A 21233-nucleotide genomic window follows, 5' to 3' on the forward strand; every position below is an offset into this window, starting at 1 on the left:
TCCATGCAAGTTTTCATTAGCTTTGGTTCATTTCTGGCCCTTTTTTGCACTTGGTTCTCTTAGTTTACCTTCCCTGTTAACTCGGCACCTCATAGCATTGAAAAACAGTCTCTGGTAACCCACTTTTGACACCATGTCGCTCGTTCATTCAGGATAAAACAGACAAGCATTCATGGGTTCTGTTCAAGCAGCTTTATTATGAACAAATACTTCAGGATTGAAGCTTAACAACTTTAACTTAGATAAACTTATAAAAAAAAATAGCTATTACACTCATACATGCTTACTGTCTGGCTTCACTGTCAACATGGCACTGAAGCTAGCACATGCTTGCTATTTATTTGCATGTGCTGTCCTTGAAATGCTTGTTAAAGGTACAACACACACACTATTCTACAGGCAGGAGGTAGTCACTGAGGGTGAGTGATGGGGAGATAAGGGTTAGCTATGTGATGGAAAGTGAGTTAAAGGGTAGAGAGGAGTCATTTGGGTTATAAAGTGCAGTTAACTTGAGTGGAACAGATTTTGTTGTGGGCTAGCTATGCCCACCCTCCCATCCCTTAGTTTTCACTGTTTTGCTTTAACAGTTGTTGTATTATAATAGGATTCAGCGGTGAATGAAGACAGAAAAGAAGGACTGTGATGAACCCCTCTTCTGCTTCCCCTTCTCGCTAATTGGTTTGGGTTGGTATGATGTGGTGTGTTTTTGGTATAGAAGTGAAAAGTATCACGCTGCTTCTAATGGAAGTTGGATATAAGTGAGCGATTGTTTAATGCTGCTTTTTGGTAATAATTGGATGAAGGTAAGTGAGCAACGCTGTCCACTGTATTTGTTTTGTTGGAATTTATGATATTCAAGTGTTATGGAATTTATTATATGTTGTTGTTAATAAATGGCCATCTTATCCTAAATGGTGTGGTTTGTTTTGTGCAAGGAGGATTTGGACAAGGCTATATAGCACAAATGATATTGTTTCTATGCGACAGAGGCAATGTTACTGTGTACTAAAGCTGATTTAAAAATCTGCAATAAATTATACTTCAGAGGTGATGTAACCAAAATTAATCTGTTGTGATACAATGGAAGAACAACTTGTGATTTTTACACTTCCAACACTTGCACTGCTTCCTTTGTATAAAACAACCGCAAAAATGTGCTGTCATGCATACCTCTCCCTTCTTCTCTTATACACTGTCATTTACTCTCACGTCCAGTTCAAGGAGTCATAACCTCTCCCTATTGCTGACTCTTTTATCTGTCACTGCTTTGTCTTCTTTGCAGTGTTAGCCTTCACTAAGGTATCCTTCTGCGTACTAAAATTTTAATTATAGAAACTGCGTCTTTCATTTGTGTCTGTAATGTAGGTACTGTTGCTTATGATATTTGTAATCCAGGTATGCCATATCTTGCTACTATTTTCTTACTATACAGACAAGGTATATCATATGTAACCAAATCATAATTTTCTCAGCATAATGCTTGATTTTCAGTTTTAGCACACCTAGTCAACAAATGTTAGAACATGTATCCAAATGTGCTGATACATTTAATCATAGAGCTTTTCTTCCCAAGCAACTTATGCCCAGATGGGTTATCCTGGTAATTTTCTAATTAATACATCACACAATGGAATATATTGGATGTTTGCTGCTTATTTTACCTCCTTTTGTAGTTGATATTACATCTGACCTATGTCTTCTACATGTCTGCTAATGTTAAGCAGATATTTCTGTATAGTACACAATGAAAAACGTAGGATGTTTGCTGTTCAGTTTACTTTTATTGATAAATGATATATATTGAAACAATATCTGAACCATGTCCTTTCAAGTAAGCATGATAGCATCAAGCTCTTCATAATATTTATGTTGCTTTTGCTGATCTTTTACAACCTCTAATGTCATATGTCCCAGAAGCACTTACATCTGCTGTCATTTTGATTACATTCTACAAATACTGAGTCAGTTACTTTCTGGGTTTTGTTTTGCTCTGCTGTTTTCCTACCCTAAGTTTTCTCTGTTATATGTTGTTCTATCCCAAGGAACAGTCAGCATATAAAATTATCCTTGCTGCATGAAATAGTGTGTTTTACATTTTGAGTGCTACAACACATCTTATTTCATCTAAGTTCTAGCGTCATAGGTTCTTGGTAAACTTATGGTCAAATGTGACCGTCAAGAAGCTGAGCCATATCACCAAGTACTGGATTAACCTCAACCATATCAACATGCATCACTTTCTATCTCACCAGTTTGTCTTCAACTTGCCTTTGCCTTTCTTTCACCCTAACACTTCTAAAGTTAAACTTATTCTGTGTTCATTTGCCTACTTTTCTGACCATCTACATGAATGAGCTCTAAAACCAAACTCACTTATGGTATGATGAAACATAGGTAAATTCAAATAAAAAACTGCAAGAAAGACTCAACCAAGCTAAGGTCTTCACTGTGTAATACCTTAAACCTCCTGCAGTGTTGTTTTATTATATAGTAATCATCTCACTTCTGAGTTCTTGTGCTGTTTTATACACCTGAAGCATTTATCTTCTAGCTGTGCCTTCTGAGTTACTGTCCTTGCACATTCTGGATTCCACAGTCAGTCATTACTAAGCTACTCCAAAGATGAACCTCTAGCTAAGTGTGCCCAAAAGTATTATGTGAGTCAGCTTGTTGTACACATTTTTCATGCCTAGGGAGCAAGAGATTTTATGTAAAGATGTGACACATCATGTAGTAAAGCTGGTCAGAATCTCTAGCTTGGAAAGTGGTATGTACAAGGCCTTTGCTTTCCACTCCCCCATGTAGGCTTCCGACTTGTCTCCTAGTCTCAGCCAAAGGTTGCACAGGCTGTGGTCTATCCTCTTGCAAGTCACTTAACTGTCCTACAGCGGATTTATTTAATTATTTATTTATTCATTTATTTTACAGTTGCATAACCAGGTGAGTGATCTGGGTCATTTGATTCTTTCTGCCATGACCTGGATACCATGTACAGAAGTTTACAACAGCAAGACAGACATAACAAATTCAACCAAGTCACAATAATATGGATTATTATGGTTAATCATTGTATAATATGTGAAGGAAGCATAGTTTAACATGAGTAAAAGGAAACTTGTAACAACATGACAATAAGTGCAGTCCTGCAATTAGCCAGTTGTGAACATCGTATATTAACATTACATATAAGATATATGTGTGCAAATACTACTGTTATTGTAGAATGTTGTGTTGTTTCTCTCCCTCTCTCTCTTTTTAACTTCATTCCTCTACTTATCCTAAATCATTGTTTCTCTCGCTCTCTCTCTCTTCTTAACTTCATTCTTTTACCTATCCTAAATCATTGTTTCTCCCTCTCTCTCTTCTTAACTTCATTCTTCTACCTATTCTAAATCATTGTTTCTCTATCTCTCTCTCTTCTTAACTTCGTTCTTGTACCTATCCTAAATCATTGTTTCTTCCTCTCTCATCTTAACTTCGTTCTTCTACCTATCCTAAATCATTGTTTCTCTCGCTCTCTCTCTCTTAACTTCATTCTTCTACCTATCGTAAATCATTGTTTCTCCCTCTCTCTCTTCTTAACTTCATTCTTCTACCTATCCTAAATCATTGTTTCTCTCTCTCTCTCTCTTCTTAACTTCATTCTTCTACCTATCATAAATCATTGTTTCTTCCTCTCTCTCTTCTTAACTTCATTCTTCTACCTATCCTAAATCATTGTTTCTCTCTCTCTCTCTCTTCTTAACTTTGTTCTTGTACCTATCCTAAATCATTGTTTCTTCCTCTCTCATCTTAACTTTGTTCTTCTACCTATCCTAAATCATTGTTTCTCTCGCTCTCTCTCTCTTAACTTCATTCTTCTACCTATCGTAAATTATTGTTTCTCCCTCTCTCTCTTCTTAACTTCATTCTTCTACCTATCCTAAATCATTGTTTCTCTCTCTCTCTCTTCTTAACTTCATTCTTCTACCTATCCTAAATCATTGTTTCTCTCGCTCTCTCTCTCTTCTTAACTTCATTCTTTTACCTATCCTAAATCATTGTTTCTCCCTCTCTCTCTTCTTAACTTCGTTCTTGTACCTATCTTAAATCATTGTTTTTCTCTCTCTCTCCTTAACTTCAATCTTGAACCTATCCTAAATAATTGTTTCTCTTGCCTTCTCTCTCTTCTTAGCTTTGTTCTTCTACCTATCCTAAATCATTGTTTCTCTCACTGTCTCTCTCTAATCTTAACTTCATTCTTCTAACTATCCTAAATCATTGTTTCTCTCACTCTCTCTCTCTCTCTCTCTCTCTCTCCTTAACTCCTTTTTTCTACCTATCCTAAATCATTGTTTCTCCCTCTCTCTTCTTAACTTCGGTCTTCTACCTATCCTAAATCATTGTTTCTCTCACTCTTTCTCTCTCTTCTTAACTTCGTTCTTCTACCTATCCTAAATCATTGTTTCTCTCTCTCTCTCTCTCTCCTTAACTTCGTTCTTCTACCTATCCTAAATCATTGTTTCTCTCTCTCTCTCTCTCTCTCTCTCTCCTTAACTTCGTTCTTCTACCTATCCTAAATCATTGTTTCTCCCTCTCTCTCTCTTCTTAACACTAATCTGCAATTTCCCCTTTTCTGTTCTTCTACAAGTTCATTTCCAAATATGTTTTACAGCTCTTTAAATGCTGCTGCTATTATTTAATGATACTATGTTTAAATATTGTATGTTCTTAGATTAGTAGGTTATTTGTGTATCTTTGTTGATTACTTGTATACTTCTGTTTGCTATGTTCTTCCAAGTGTTTTTTTTTTTCCGGAGCTTTTCTTCCTGGAGAAAGTTTTATAACTCATTCCATGATGCTGATATTAATTAATTATACAGTGTTGAAATTTTGTACATTTTTTTATTACTTTTATACCTCTGTTTACTATATTCTTTATATAATGTTAGAATTTTTCTGAAGCTTTTCTCACAGATCCCCCACTGAAAAGGTGTAACTTTATGCCCAGTCAGACTATCCCAGTAAACAAATACAATAAAGAAATAAACATTTGCTGAAGAAGTTACAAAATGTACCGTCTGTCGTGAAGTAACTTTAGGAGAAATACTATCACTAAATGAGAGACAGAAAGTTAAAGAACCAGTTCTCAGGAACAGGGAGATACTTTCAGAAATGTTGTGCAGAGCTAATTTAGTTCAGCACAATGACACCATCCCTAGTGCAAAGCAAATCTGAAACCATATCAAATATTTATTTACTTTTATTTATTTGACATTTGTTGACCTGGATAGTCCGACTGGGACAAAGCCCTTTTTCAGCGGAGGTCCAGGGAGAAAAGCGCCACAGTACAAATATATATATATATATATATATATATGAAAACATAAGAAATAAAAGAGTCCATAATACACCAAAACCAAAGAAATAAAAGAGTCCATAATACAACAATACTTTGCAACGTTAAATAACACAGATTTTTTTGCTCCTTTCTACGCTGTGTTGGTGGCTTCATTCTGCTGGTTCCTAGGTGCTTTATTTTGGATGTATATATGAAAACATGTTGGTGCAGCAGTTAGCGTTGTTGCCTCACAGCAAGAGGTTCTCTGGTTCGATCCCCTGCTGGGGTGCCGTCTGTGCAGAGTCTGCATGTGTTTGCGTGGGTTTACTCCGGGTGCTCTGGTTTCCTCCCACATCCCAAAGACATGCTGCAGGTGGATTGGACACTCTAAATTGACCCTAGGTGTGAGTGCATCTGTGTGTGCCTTCTGTGGATGGTTGGGTGCCGGGCTGGCAACTCAACACTGTAAAACTCCACTGCCAATCATGAGCGGACAAGGTGATCCACTGTGGCGAACCCTTACCGGAAAAAGCCGAAAGAAGAAGAAGATATGAAAACATGTTACAATAATAATAATAATTTATAATACAAAAAAGTTAGCAAAGGAATAAAAGATAAGCATAAGTGTGGCACAGACATATGAAACAGTAAATAGTGAACATTCAGTATGTTGATCAGTTACTAACTGTAGTCAATAGAAGGGGAAATTATTAGTAACAGGTTAAGACAGTAGTTCCGAAACTTTGCAAGCTGGAGGACCCCTTTTATAAAGGAAAAAATTTAGCCAGACCCCTATAGGTGGTGGTACACATACATTACATTTGGATCAACCCCAAACCTCCCAATCAGCCCCCCTACCACCACACAGCCATTTCAGTGTCCCATTACTTGGCTAATTCTCCCCAGTTGCCATAAACACTGTTCACAATTCTTGGTTTGCATACTGTTTTCTGCTTTACTTCTACAATGATTACAGATGTTTGGAGTTAATTTAAAACTTGTATTTCAAATTTTATAGCACAAACACTGATGGACATTTGCTAAAGCTAAACAGACATTTGCTAAATCTAAACAAAGCAATATAGTCTCAATAAAAACAGACTTAACATTACAACTTCTCTGCTTTTGAAACTCACATTCACTGAAACAGCATTGAGACCCACATTCAGTGGCAGATTAAGTTTACCTTTGGGCTGTTTTCAAAGCATAGGTCCCTTGCGCACATTTTTAGGACCATGCAAAAGTTCTCTGATTCACCTTCCTGATTGTATAATTAAATTTTAATACACAATAATTAAATTATATCCCTTGTATAAGCTAGTTGTCTTTACATACTTTAACATCTTGTCTGACAACTTTGTTACTAATATTATAAATGACAAGAAACTATCTTAACTTGCTACATTTTCTGTATATACTGTTGATAATCAATATATTGTTATTGTATTAAAGCCAACAACCTGTAATGCTGTTTACTACTGCTTCAACTTTGTATCTCTATCATGTACATGATGTGGAGCTTTTCTCCCCGTGCATCCGCTAAAAAAGGACCTGCGTCCAGTCAGAATGTCCCGGTAAACAAATGTAAATAAATAAATAAATTGTATAATACAGCACCACTTGGTATTACGTGTTTTAAATGTATAGTTCTGCACATTTTTTGAGTAAGCAGTGAAAAAAATATGAACCAATAATGACAAAACCGCCTAATTGAGAACATTTCAACCATAAAGCACCACTCAAGCTTCTGTCATTACAATCCACCAATATCAGTCAATATCCACAATCTCTGCAGAAGTAAGTCATCTGAATAATTCCACCTTAAAAAGATCTGTAACTAATGAAAAGGTCGCTGCTAGCAAACAACTTTATTTCAGTGTTTCATCTACTAATTCAGTGCCTGTTGCCCTTGAAGAATACATTTTCTACTTAAACAAAAATGATAAGCTGGTAATATTGCATGGATGGCAAACTGAAAACAGGTTCATAGTTAGTAGGCATCTCATCAAAAACAGGACGTATTCAGGACTTCAATACCCACTCCCTACAAATGCAAAACAGCATCAACATGCCGTGGGAGTAGAACCCACAGCCTTCTGCATTAAGATGCAAGTATACTACCTGCTCTGCTACTAACACAGCTTGAAAAGGCTGCACCACAATAGCGATACTATTTACTAACTAGCTAAACAAATCTGTTGCACATTGTAAACAGACTTAGCATGAGCAGCAGTAAACTTCTCTTCCCTTGAAAATGCACTTGAAACTAAATTTCTTGAAAAATGCACCTGCCATAATGGGGGGACAGAGAGCCACAACTAAGGACACATTTTAATTTTTGGTCTTGTTAACTTAGAAAGTTAACAGATCAACAATTTTTACATTAGTACAAATTTTCTGAAGGCTATGAAGTCTGATGCTCAAATGACTGCCATTATTTTCTGACTTCAGTCATCAATGATTTGCCAGGGATTTTCCAGAAAAACATGATTTTATTAGAAACAGACTGAAAATATGAGGCAAAAATATGGACATTCTGCAAAAACCTGGACAGCTGAAGGGTATGCTGCCTACCTCTTACACACACCTCTTTCCCTCTTACACACACACACACACACACACACACACACACACACACACACACACACACACACACACACACACACAAAACTAGATGCCTGCCTTCCTCCCTCTTATACACACACACACACACACACACACACACACACACACACACACGCACAAACATACTCACACAATACCTCTCAACCTCTTCAGGTGTCATAATGTGGGGAACAAAAGGCCAAAGCTAAGGATACATTTTAAATATTGCTCTTATAAACTTAGAAAGTTGATAGAACAAGTTTTGAATTAATATGAATTTTCTGAAACGTGTGAAATCTAAAGCTCAAAATGATGGCATTATTTTCTTCAGTCCTCAAAGATTTTCCAGAGAAACCCCATTTTATGCAAAACAGACCAAATAAGGCAAAAATCTGGCACACACTGTGAATATCTGGTCAACTGACAGCTACACTCAGGCACTGATTCTTATTAAAGCCTTGATAAAAAAAAATACCTTCAAGTTCTATCAACAAGATTGTCTGGATCAATCATTAGCTCTGCATTAATTTCTATCTGGTGGCAAAAGGGAGAGAGCAGACCCATACCCATACAGCAAGCAACATAAATACGGGATCTGTCTTACTTGAAGGGAACAGAACAGTTGTTTACATTTCCCTCCATGTTCTAACTGTTAGCAGAAAACACAGGGCAAGTGGGCAGCTCCTCAGCGTCAGCCACAAACATGGAAGCTGTTCCTTCTTCTCCTCTAAAATCTAAGGGCAAGCAGCTGCTTGGCCACTGCTCAGCTGCAAACAGGGAAGTTTCTTTCTTGTTTTTTTTTTAAATAAATTGTGGATGAGTGACGCAACTTATCTTTCTCCATTTACAGATTTGGGTCATGGATGATGCCTGAAAGCAAGGTGGGTGCAAGTGAGCTCGCAGACCCCATGAGTTTATCATATGGACCTCCAGGGGTCCGCGGACCCAGTTTCAGAAACACTGGGTTAAGATATAGTAAATCAGAAGTCAAAAGCAAAGAAGAGAAGAAAATAAGAAGAGAGTCAGGTGATTAATTAGGTAGAAGAAATCAAGTTAGTTGGAGAAGGAAACATAGCAAAGGGAGGAAATAAGGGATTACAAAGGAGAGAGGAATAAAGACGAGAAGAGAAAGAGTAAAGTTCTAGATTCGGGTAGGGTGGTTACAGAGACATATCCAGGTGTGATTTAGATATTTTCTGAGAGATCTCTTGAATTTGTAGACTTGAGGTATGCTGCTCAGGGTCATGGGAAGCTTGTTCCATAGAATGGCAGGTGAGTAGCTATATGGGTTCTGTCCAACAGTTTTTTAGGTTTATGAAGCTGCTGAAGAGAGCTACTTAGAGGTCAAGGAGGGATACAAAATGTGAGGAATGAGAAGATTCTAGGGCAAGAAGAAGGTTTATTGATGATGGAATGGATGACGAGTATTTGAATAACTTTGAGTTGGCTAGGGAACTCTAGCCAATTGAGTGACCTGAGGGCATGACAGTGATGTGATTTGGATGGCAGATTAGCAGCAGATGTAGCTGCTTTGTTATAGGTAGTTTCAAGTTTAGTGAGAAGAGAAGACTGAAGATTTGTAAATATTTGCGAACCATAGAAAAGGTTGGGAATAAGGCAAGCATTGGCTAATGAAATTCTGGAAGTAGGGATGAGAAACCTTTTATTTCTATATAGGCAGCCAAGCTTTTGATGGGTTTTCTTAATAGAGCGATGTATGTGCAGGTCAAATTTAAGTTGGTCATCTATAATTACACCAAGGTGCTTATTCTGATTTACAGAGGTGATATTAGCATTGTTCAATGAAAGGGTGTTAAATGAGGACTTGATACAAAAATACCATTAGAAATACCAGACTGTAACAGCAACCATAAAGGAGGAAATAGAGAAGATGCCTAAGCAGTGTATCATAGACGATTCATGGATTGAGCAGAATATCTCCATTGTGCTACAGTTTGCAATAACTTTAAAAAAATGAATAGCATATCCTACAAAGAAATTACAGATACAATAAAAGAGGGCAAAAATAATAAAGCTCCAGGTTTAGATGGCATAATTATGGAAATATATAAACTTTTTCCTTCAAAGATACTATCCCTCTTCCATAAAACCCTATTAGGAATTCAGTCACAAGCTTTAATACCACCCTCTTGGAGATATTCCTTAATCTCACCAATCCTAAAGGAAAACAAATCACCAAACCTCCGTACCTCATATAAACCTATATCATTATTAAATAAGATATTTATGACAATATTAACTAACAGAATGAAAATACCACTATCCAAAACAATAAATAATGATCAAACTGGATTTATATATCATAGACACATACATGATAATATTAAAAGGATAATTTATCTTATAGATTATGTTAATAAAGAAAATAAAGAAATACTCATAATTGGCTTAGATATAGAGAAAGCCTTTGATTCCCTAAATTGGGACTATTTATTCAAAATCCTATTTGAATTTCCTGCATCCTTTGTTCATCTCCGATAGAATATATATACAAATAATTTAGCATATGTCAAGTTAGGTCCTTTTACCTCTAAATCTATACATATAACAAAAGGCACTAAACAAGGATGTCCCATGTCACTGATTCTATTTGCTCTGGCTATTGAAATATTGGCAGATTCAATTTGTAACAATATAAAAATCAAAGGAATAGATGTTTATGAACAATACAATTCTAAAGTAATGCTATTTACTGATGACATATTACTAACATTATCTACTACAAAAGAGACATTAGAAGAATTAGATATGTTAATTGACAAATTTCACATGACTTCAGGACTCCATTTCAATAAATCAAAATTTTTGTTTTTAAATAAAAAAAAAAGAACTGCAGACCAAGGGGATCATATCATAGGGAAACAAGAATCTACCTTAAAATATCTAGGAATTGAGTTATGCAAGGATAATAATGAATTAGTCTCAAAAACTACAATAATATCATCAATACAATTAAAATCTCTGAGGAAAAATGGAACAAAATAGTATTAACATTTGAAGATAGACTACAGTTAATAAAAATGGTTTTACTGCCCAAGATCCTATATATAGCCTTGGCAATACAACTGCTACCAGAAAGGAATATACTTAAAGAAATAAATTCATGCCTAATAAAATTTTTATGATTTCCCAAAAGAAACAGAATAGCCTTAATACATCATATCAGACCATGGAAACAGGTAAGATTAAACTTTCCTGATATAGAAACATATATAAAAGCATCAATATCTAAAACAATTTCAGATTGGATAAGTCCAAATTACTCTGCAAATTGGAAAGAATTACTAACTGTAATATCAATAAATTAATTTGATTTACAAAAAACAAATAGATAAAAACAATTTGCCATGGCACATATGTATTAGTATGCAATATAGGTTCATAGGTTCATAGGTAGGTACTAGGCTATCAGCTCAAGTGCCTATGTAAGCCTAGCCAGCAAGGTTCAATAGCTTACACCACCCAAGAAAGTTATTTTCCTGTGCCACTGTCCAGCAGAGACACAGTAGTGATCCCTGGGGTGTATTTCCTATTTCCCATCAACTCATTAAGATTTTTCTTGAAGAGTGCTAATGAAGAACTTTGCTTGACATAGATGGGTAGCTTGTTTCAGAGTATAGGAAGTCTCTGGGACAGGAATCTATCCCTCCAGTGTGTCCTGTTTATTGTGGTGACAAGGTTTATGTCCATAGAGCATGTAGCTTAGAGGGATCGGGATTTCTTTAGGTGTAGCATGTTCAACAGCTCTGGGTTTGACGTAGCTTTATATGTTAGGCAGAGATCACCTCAGAGTAGGCGATATGCTACGGAGTAAAGCTGGAGTTTTTTGAGGCGGTCAGTGTAAGGCATTTGTTTGAGGCCAGTAATCCTCTTTGTGAGGTACTTCTGTGGCCTTTCCAGCTGTTGCAGATGTCTTGTGAGGTACATTCCAAAAGGGGTGTTGTACTTTATAATGGGTCTAATGAGTGATGAGTAGAGGGGAACGATGACCTCTTTTTTCCTGGATGAGGACCCTTTTATGATGAGGTGTGCCACATAGAAGGATTTCCTGACTACTGTGGTGATGTGACTATCAAAGGAGAGAATACTGTCCACCTGGGTCCCAAGGTCTCTTATCACGCACTCGGTGTTAAGTGGATTGCTGCAAAAGGGGATGACACTGCACCTTTTGGCATTGAGCTTGAGGCCATGGCTCTGACACAAGTCATCTGTCTCAGTGAGGCCCTTCTGTAGGATGTCCACATCATTTGGGGACTTGACTATGGTTCCTAGTTTGCAGTCATAACTAAACTCACTAAAACTCATATGATTAATTAGTACATTGACTCATTTAGGAAAATTATTAATGCAAATATAGATGTAAAAATCTGGTTTGATCTTTTAACACCATTTATAGTCGCAAAGAACTTTCCACATAAAATATATAGAGAAATTATTAATTCTTGGGAACAGAAAGGATTTGTTTGTTGGCTCCAATGTATAAAGGAACTAAAAGTTTTAGATATGCAAGTAATAAAAACAACATACAAAATTCCACAACAGGACTGGCTAACTTTACAAGGTATTCTGTCATATTCACAAGATTTAAGTAGAATAATAAACAATTCTTCATTTAAAGAAATACCTAAATTTACGAAATACATATATGAAATCATATATAATGACTTTGACATGGGAAACAGTATTTCAAAATGTTACAAAATATTGATAAACTATAAAACAACACCCAAAACCTCATTTTGGAAATATATAACAAAAGGACACTTAATACAGTTAACTGAAGATATTAAAACAAACATCTTATTATTGATAAAATATACATCCTTTGCACAATACTGGAAAGTTTTTAATTGGAAATGCTTGCACAGAGCATTCTTAACCCCAGATAGAATCAGTAAAATTAGTTCTTCCATAAAAGGAATATGTTGGAGATATAAGCAAGTACACAGTGCAGATTGGAACCACATTTTCTTTGATTGTGTTAAAATTAAGAACTTTTGGAATGGTATTAATAACTGTCTACAAGCTTTAATTAATGAATAATTTTATTTAACTAAAGTTCTTGTATTATTAAATGTAAACAAAGGTCCACATTTGAATAGGTCAAACATGTATCTAGTATGGACTATACTTGAAAGTATATAACAAGAAGATGGAATACAAACACAGTACCAACTTTGGAAGACCTCTACAGCCTTCTGAAGACCACAGCATTATTGGAAATTAAAATTAAAGAACTAAGAATTTATCCAAAGCCATTTATCAACAACCCTTGGGGAAAAGTCTTATCATTGATTGACACTATGCAATAATTGATCAGACAGTCTGATAATGGATTGGACATGCTTATGAAGTAACTGTACGCATTAAGATCTGTTATACTGCCAGGCTAATGTAAATAGTGTACATAGTTATTTAAGATGTTATGTATAAGTACTATGGAATTCATTCAAATGTATTTGAAAAATAAAAATACAAATTTGAGAAAAAAATAAGCAGTGTGAACTATTCTGCAATCATCCATTGCTTTGATGACCTTCTTAAAGAAGTCTACCAGGTTGAGTAGGTGTGACCTGCCTTGATGAAAATAAATTGGGTTGGGTCCAGTGTCTGGAGGTTTCTTATGTCATTATGGAACATTTCCATGATAAGTCTTTCCATGGCTTTGCATATGAGACTAGTGAGACTTATGGGTCTGTAGTTTCCAGGGGCTGTAGACGGACCACCTTTGTGCAGAGGGATGACTGTTGCTGTTCTCCATTCATGAGGCACAAAGACTGTTTGAAGGCTACAACTAAATAGCAATTCCAGAGGTCCTGAAAGATCATGTTTTATACTATTTAGAAGACCTCCTGGGATATTGTCTGGGCCCACTGATGCAGCATTCTTGGCCTTAGAGAGAACATTAAAGACTTGTTCATTAGTGATAGCAGGGGGAGTTATATTTGATGGTACTCCTTGAGGGAAGGTTGAGGGGGAGAGAGGGGTAAAGTTAGAGCTGAATTTGTCTGTTATATCTTCTGGCTCAGTATAGGTGACTCCATTAACAATGATCTCTGAACATAATTGTGCATTGCCTTTGAGGTTGCAGACATGGCTAAAGAATGCTTTAGGGTTGTCCTTGGCCCGGGAGGCCACATTTTCCTCAAATTTGGCTTTGGTAAACTGTTATTGTCCTTTGAGTTTGATGAGAGTTCTTTTATTTAGCTGGGTGTTGCACCTCCTACTTTTAGCCATGATTGTCTTTATTATCTTGCACTTATGTAATAGTTATTGTCATGTACTGCCTTGATCTGTTTGGGAGGTAAGTGCTTATAAATGGAATCACAAACATTTAAGTGTGTAATTAAAGGTGTTTATGGCTAGATATCATATGGTCCTTATGATCACCTGCCTAGTATTGTTCCTAAGTTGCTATGTTCCTATGTTCCTCTCTTCTAGCAAAGAGGTATTTTGCTTGATATTTCTTGATTCAGTGGTGCTAAGGTAACTTCCATGATATTTGGGAGACATTGATGGGGATCAATAGCTAGCAATGAAGGATTGGTTTGATTTAAGAGTGACTTGAATCTCTAGGTTTGGATCATAGGTAATTTGATGTGAGGATAAGGTGATTCTAACAAATGCAACAACTCTCCTGCAGTCCCCAGGGATCTGAAGGCATGATAAGCACTAAACCCTGGTATAGAGCGAGTGCTGTCATTGCATTAAAACTGCATCTCAGTAACTATACAAATATGAATGTGTTCAAATTGCGGGAGTGTTTGTTTGTATTTAGACTCCTAGTATTCGCTAACAACAACCATGATGTCCAAATGTGAGTTTGTGTTTGTCATGTAGGAATGTCTATTATAGGATCTCTGCTTGAAAAAAGGCACTATGAGGCAACACAAGGCTTTATTCAGTATGCAGAAGCTCTGATATCAGTAAAAAAGGAAGCATTGTCAACCTGCTCATCTCAGACTGGACACATATTGCACCCCCTTAAAATGTCACCAACTATGTAGCCAATTGCTAAATCCAATTAATTATCTTGTCTTGGCATCTAGGCATCATTCTTGGTGAAAGCAAGATACAAATCAAAACCAGTACCTTTCCTGCAGCTAACATACATATAGTAAGATCCAACATGTCTCTCTGCATGTCCATGTCTATAGTGCTCCTCAGGTCATTCACTACTGCATGGACCAACCTAGTTTGTAGTCATATTTGTCTGCCTGAAGGATCCTTAGGGCCCTTGTAGCATCCTGGTACCAGACAAGCAGTTTGCAGTCATCCACCTCTTTCCAGTTTGGTGAGTGTGGAGTCTGTATGCCTAACATTTCCTTGTGGGAAACTAGACTTTGTAGACCTTTTGAGTTTAAGCCTGTTTTTCTGAAGACTCCTGGGTGAGCTGTATGGAGTATGTGTGAATGCAGAAAGAATAGGCATTCTTGGAAGTTCTGCTAAGTGTTTACAGCCTGAATGTAAGTTATGGGCAAGTAGTGTGCTGTAAATAATGTGGTGTTTATAGGTGTGATGTTCACAGGCACTGGAGTGATGTGAGAAATGTGCATATTATACTATAAATTGATAACAGCAGTGAACATTCAGTGAACATAAGGGAGTTGCTACTCTGCCTTAGAACATGTAATGTAATTAGAATGACCACAGATGAGGAGAGAAGAGACTTTTGAGCCATGTGTCCAAAGAGTGGAAGAATTGTGCATGCATAGTAGTCAGGCCTTGGAGGGAGACTGTTATAGTAGCCACTAAAGATTTAAAGATAAAATATTTAGGGTATTACTTTGAAATTAGCTAAGGAGGTAGATAATATATCACTATTTACTGAAAAGTGAAAATGTGACTTTTGGTACTCGTGGGTGTCACTAGTGCTGGTCTTACCACCGTTACACTCAGCTAGGAATGAATGTTTGTTTGTTTCTTTTCTCACCAGAAGCAGAGCAGTAGCACCAGTCCCAAGCTGGTTCCTGAGAAGTGGATCATAGGCTAGATCCTCTGGACAGCAAATTCAGCAGATTAGCACAAGAGCAAGACAAGATATTCAACAATTCAGAATTAAAACTGAAGTTGTTTCCATCAAAATGACAAACAAATCAATCTGAGAAGTACCACCCAGCCTTTCCAGTAAAACAAAATATTTCATCTACTAGACAGACTCAACAGATTCTTCATTGCCAGCAATAATATTGTTTGCTATTTTTTCTGCTAAAAAGTCATTGGAATGAGCATGAAATATTCTCATATTAATCTATGAATGCCTCTATTCTGTGATTGTTACACATGTTCACATGCATACAAAAAATCAGCAAGGATACACTAACATATACCTTGCATGTACAACTAATATGGCTTGTAAACTTCTAACAATTTAAGTAATTTAAATCATGCCCAAATGTATATGCATCAATACCAAATATTAGAAAAATGTGTCAGTACTCCATACACATTGAATTTCAAGCTCTATAGTGAATTGCATCATTAAAGTTCATATGCATTAATTGCCTCCACTATTACATTAAAGATATTAATATACAATTCTTTGAATTAGCGCACTCCTTATGTTGGGGAGCACAGGCTGTAGTTCTGTATGTGTTATAAGTTCTCAGTGAAACAGTCTGTCATAAATGTCAGCTACAAGGATGGTATTTGTATTCTGCTTCTTGCCAGTTATTTCTAACTGGGATTACGCTTAGAAGAATGTATACTATACATGAAATATCAGATAAAGTTATTTGCAATATGACAGAGCCACAGATGACTAATACTTTGACATGAGCATAACTTGGCAGGTTGATTTTATATTATCAACTTTGTAAAAAGCTGAATTCTCCATTATTGAGACCGTGTGATCAACTTTCTTAAAATCAAATGACTTATACTGAAATTGTTGTGGAGTGGGGATTGGGAAATGTGCCCTTTTACACTGTGTAGTATGATCATAGGATCATAGGAGGCTATTAGGCTAACGGCCCAAGGGCCCTTACAACCCTAGCCAAGTTCAACCCATATTCCCAAGGGTGTCTGTTTCAAGCAGACTCTAAAATCAGCACTTATTGCCCCTGTCAAAGAAGGGTCCAGGTGGAACCCCCGGAGTGGATTTCCAGTTACCCATCCAATCATCCAAATCATGCTTAAACTGGGCCAATGAGAGGCTTTATTTAACATGAATAGGAAGCTTGTTCAAAAAGGGGACAACCTCTGTGAGACAAATCTGTCTCTCCAGCAAGATCTGTTGATATCAAATAGCAGGTTAAAATCCTTTGGGCAAGTGACCCGTGTGCCATTTGACTTGCAAATGTGCAGCATTTCCATTAAAGCCGGGGTAGAAATTGTTCTATATACAAGGCACAGGTCGCCTTTGAGCCATTTGTACAATAAAGAGTAAAGTGGCAATGATTCCAGTCTCTCTGCATAAGAGAATTCTTGAAAACCCTGAATTTTCTTTGTAAGGAACAAGTGTGGTCTCTCCAATTGCTGCAGCTGTTTGGAAATAAACATACCAAAGGGACTGCTGCACTATATTATTGGCCTGATCAGGGAAGAAAACAGGAGGATTATAACCTCTTTTTTTTCTGGGGGCAATGCCTTACTTATGATATGAGCAATAAAAAATACCCATCTTACCACTGTGGAGACATGGTGATCAAAGTTAAGGTTACTGTCAACCTGTGTACCCAAATCTCTCACCACTGACTGTGTGCCTAGGGTATTGCTATTGATGTGGTACTTTGCAGGAACATCACCCTTGACGAAGAGGATGATAATGCATTTTTGTTTGCATTAAGTTTAAGTCCATGACATTGGCACCATTCATTAATCTGCATAAGACCTTCTTGCAGGATATTGACATCGCTAGAGGTTTCAATGATTGCTCCCAGTTTGCAGTCATCAGTAAACTTTGTCAGCCACAGTCCTTTAGTTTTTAGCAATATATGGGTTGATAGCCAGCTGGGTGAGTTTATCAATGATGCCTGAGTGGCAGATTGTGTCAAAGACCTTGGCTAAGTCTAGGTAGGCCATATGCACAGATTTTCCCTTATCTACGGCTTTGTTGACTATCTCGAAGAAGTCCACTGGTGCAACAGCCATGATCTCCCCTTCAGAAAGACAGACTGGGAGGGGTAGAGATTTTGGAGATTTCCTATATCTTTGTTAATAAGGTCTATGATAATTCATTCCATGGCCTTGCAGATAAGGCTGGTCAGGCTAATGGGTCTATAGTTCCCGGTGTTCATGGATGCACTCCACTGTGCAAGGGGATAGCAATAGCAATAGCTGTTTTCTATTCTGCTGAGATGAAGCCAGTGCTTAGGCTGTGATTGAAAAGTGTGCCCAAAGGTAATTTTAATCACTTTTTTAACCCATGTAGAACACAGCATGGGATGTTGTCTTGTCCCATAGAAGTTGTTTTTTTGGCCTAAGAGGGCATTTAGGAACTGCTCCTCATAGATACTAGGTGGGGACAGGTGTTAGGCATGCTTTGGGGTATATATGGTGGGGAGAGGGGGAGTGGCATTTTCACTGAACTTGTCAGCCAGCAGGCTTTCTATATCCACAGGTCCTATTTATGTAGTACCATTAATTATGAGTTCAGCGCAAATCTCAGCCTTACCTTTGAGATTACAGATGTAACTAAAGAATGCCTTGTGGTTATCCTTGGTTATGGAAGGTAATTTGGATTTGTAGTTAGCTTTGGAGGAATTCACTAGGAGTCTTATTTGTTTGTTTAAGTTGAGGAGGGAATGTTTCCAGTTTGCAGACCTTTCCTTCCTAATCTTACACAACAATTTCTTATATATATTAAACAGCCTATTAATGGCAGTTGTCCTCCAGGCAGGTTTGTTTTCCCTTGAAGATCTTGCTTTGGTTCTATCAGGTACAGCAGAGTCAATACAACTGTACAGGTGCTTGTATAAAGTATTGGTGTATAACTCAGCATAGGTGTCTGTTCCATCAGTGACGGGAGCAGCTGTGAAGCTATTTATGCCATCATGTAAGAAGTTGTAATTGGCCTTGGAGAAGTTCTTTAGTCTAGTTGTTTCTGGGGGGGGGGGTGATCTTGTGTTATAGTTACTTCTAGTAACACTGATTTGTGGTCAGATCACACCATGGATGGCCAAACACTGGACGCGGTGTTGCAGTCCCCGATGTTGGTGAGCACCAGGTCCAGGATATTTGAACCCCCTGTGGGTGTGTCAAGCAGCTGGTCCTAGGCATTGGAGTTAGCGAAGTCCAGGAACCTTTGGGCAACCAAGTTAGAGTCCATATAATTTACCCAGTCTATGGACAGGTAATTAAAGTCACCCAAAACAAGGGTGTTTGGTTGTATATTAATTGACTCAAGCAGATCCAAATAGGCTGAGTGGATGTCCTGATTCATGGAGGGGGTTCTATAGCTGGCAATGACCTGAAGAGGGGTCTTACCTACAGTCAATTGCACCTGAAGTAATTCAAGGGAATCATACTATTTAAGCACACCTCCTTTAGTTTTCACACCTTCAGTCTGCGGTCAGAATGTGTGGAAGGAAATGTAACCTGGTGTAGCTGGAGTGCTCTCCACAGTCTTAAACCAGATCTCAATGACTGCACAACTGTCAACATCTTCCAGGGTGAAGACTGCTTCCAGTGAGTGCATTTTCTGGTTTAGACTCCTAGCATTTAGCAGCATAACCTTGAGGTTGTTTTAAGAGAGTATTTTTATATTGGGAATTTTGTTCTTGTGACATTGCCTAAAAAGGCCTTAGTCATTAACTGAAATCCCAGGAGTGACAGATGAAGATCATCTCTGGCAAAGCATCGAGGTCTGTTGGCCATGTCATCCCAGGCTGACAAATACTGCATCTCCTATGAATGACACCAGAAACAAATCCAATTGTTGAAGTCAATCATTTTTTGTTTGTATTGCTGTATCATTCTAGGCAAAGGTAAAATGTTTCTTAAGGCTAGGGACATACCTGGTGAGACGGACATCTGTGTGTCTCACAACTGAGTCACCTATGACTAAGATGTTTGTTTTTCTGTTATGTCTTAGGGGCTTGACTGTTGAGACACTGGTGTGTGATATATTATGTATACTATGTTCTGCAGAGGATGTATTATGTGAAGCATGCTTGTGTTTGTCTTTGGGAGGTCTCTGATGTTAAGGTAAGCTTCTTGTAAGGACCTCTGAATATGTAGGTTTATGTGTTGTTGGTTTTGTAGGTGCAGGATGCTGACAACCTGCACAGTATCAGATGAACTGACTGGTAAGCATGAGAGCCTGGATTCTAGGTTCTTGATGTAGATGTATCTCTCACATCATGAATTTGTGTGGACTAGAAGAAGTGGGTTGTCAGTGTACATCAGGTGCCCATGTCAACCAGGCTTACCAGAAAAAACGTGGGAAATTGTCCATCCATAATGCTAGATAAGTTGATGTGGTCAGAAAATAGGGAGAGGACAGGAGAAGTGGACAAAAAATACAAAGGGCTAGTGGGTAAGATCTGTGTTGGTACCTCAGGATTTCCGCTGACTGTATCACCTGTTAGAGAGGGACAATCATGAGAACTCACTGATGGAGCAACAGGAGAGTACTAAGGGAAAATTTGCAGGCAAAAGTGTTTGCATCTATAACCACCAATGGTGCCCACTACTCCGTGGCAGTGCACAAAGCCCAAATAAGAGCAAACCCACACAAACATTGTGCTTATGTAGCAAACAAGAGCAAACTGATTTAAACAAATTAACCAATAAAAAAGCTCAAAACTGAGCCCTGTTCCAGCAGCCTTCAAGCAGATGAGTTCTAACTGCACAATCCTGCCACTAGAGTACAGGGGAACCCTCTCCAACACAAGAGGGCCTGATTTAGTACTTAAGTTATATAAACAGAACTAGGTTCAGTAGGTCTGAATCTAGTCTGTGTTACAGGAAACATAGTGCAACAATTTCAGTAAAAAACAGTTCAAATAAGCAGTGATATGGTAAAATTGTACATCAAAAGTGCAATATACTTTGAAAAATTCCACTTAAGTTTTGCAGAAATCATCAGAAGGCATGGATTTGTTTATGTAGCAAACAAGAGCAAACTGATTTAAACAAATTAGTAATAAAAAAGATCAAAACTGAGCCCTGTTCCAGCAACCTACAATCAGATGAGTTCTAACTGCACACTCCTGCCACTAGGGTGCAGGGGAACCTTCTCCAACAAAAGGTGGCCTGGTTTATTGCCCATGTTATACAAACAGGACTAGATTCAGAAGTTCTGAGTCTAGTCTATGCTACAGCAAAGTGCAACAATTTCAGAAAA

This window comes from Protopterus annectens, chromosome 1.part1 (assembly GCF_019279795.1).
Source record: "Protopterus annectens isolate FY-2018-M chromosome 1.part1, PAN1.0, whole genome shotgun sequence".
In the NCBI taxonomy this organism is placed as follows: domain Eukaryota; kingdom Metazoa; phylum Chordata; order Ceratodontiformes; family Protopteridae; genus Protopterus; species Protopterus annectens.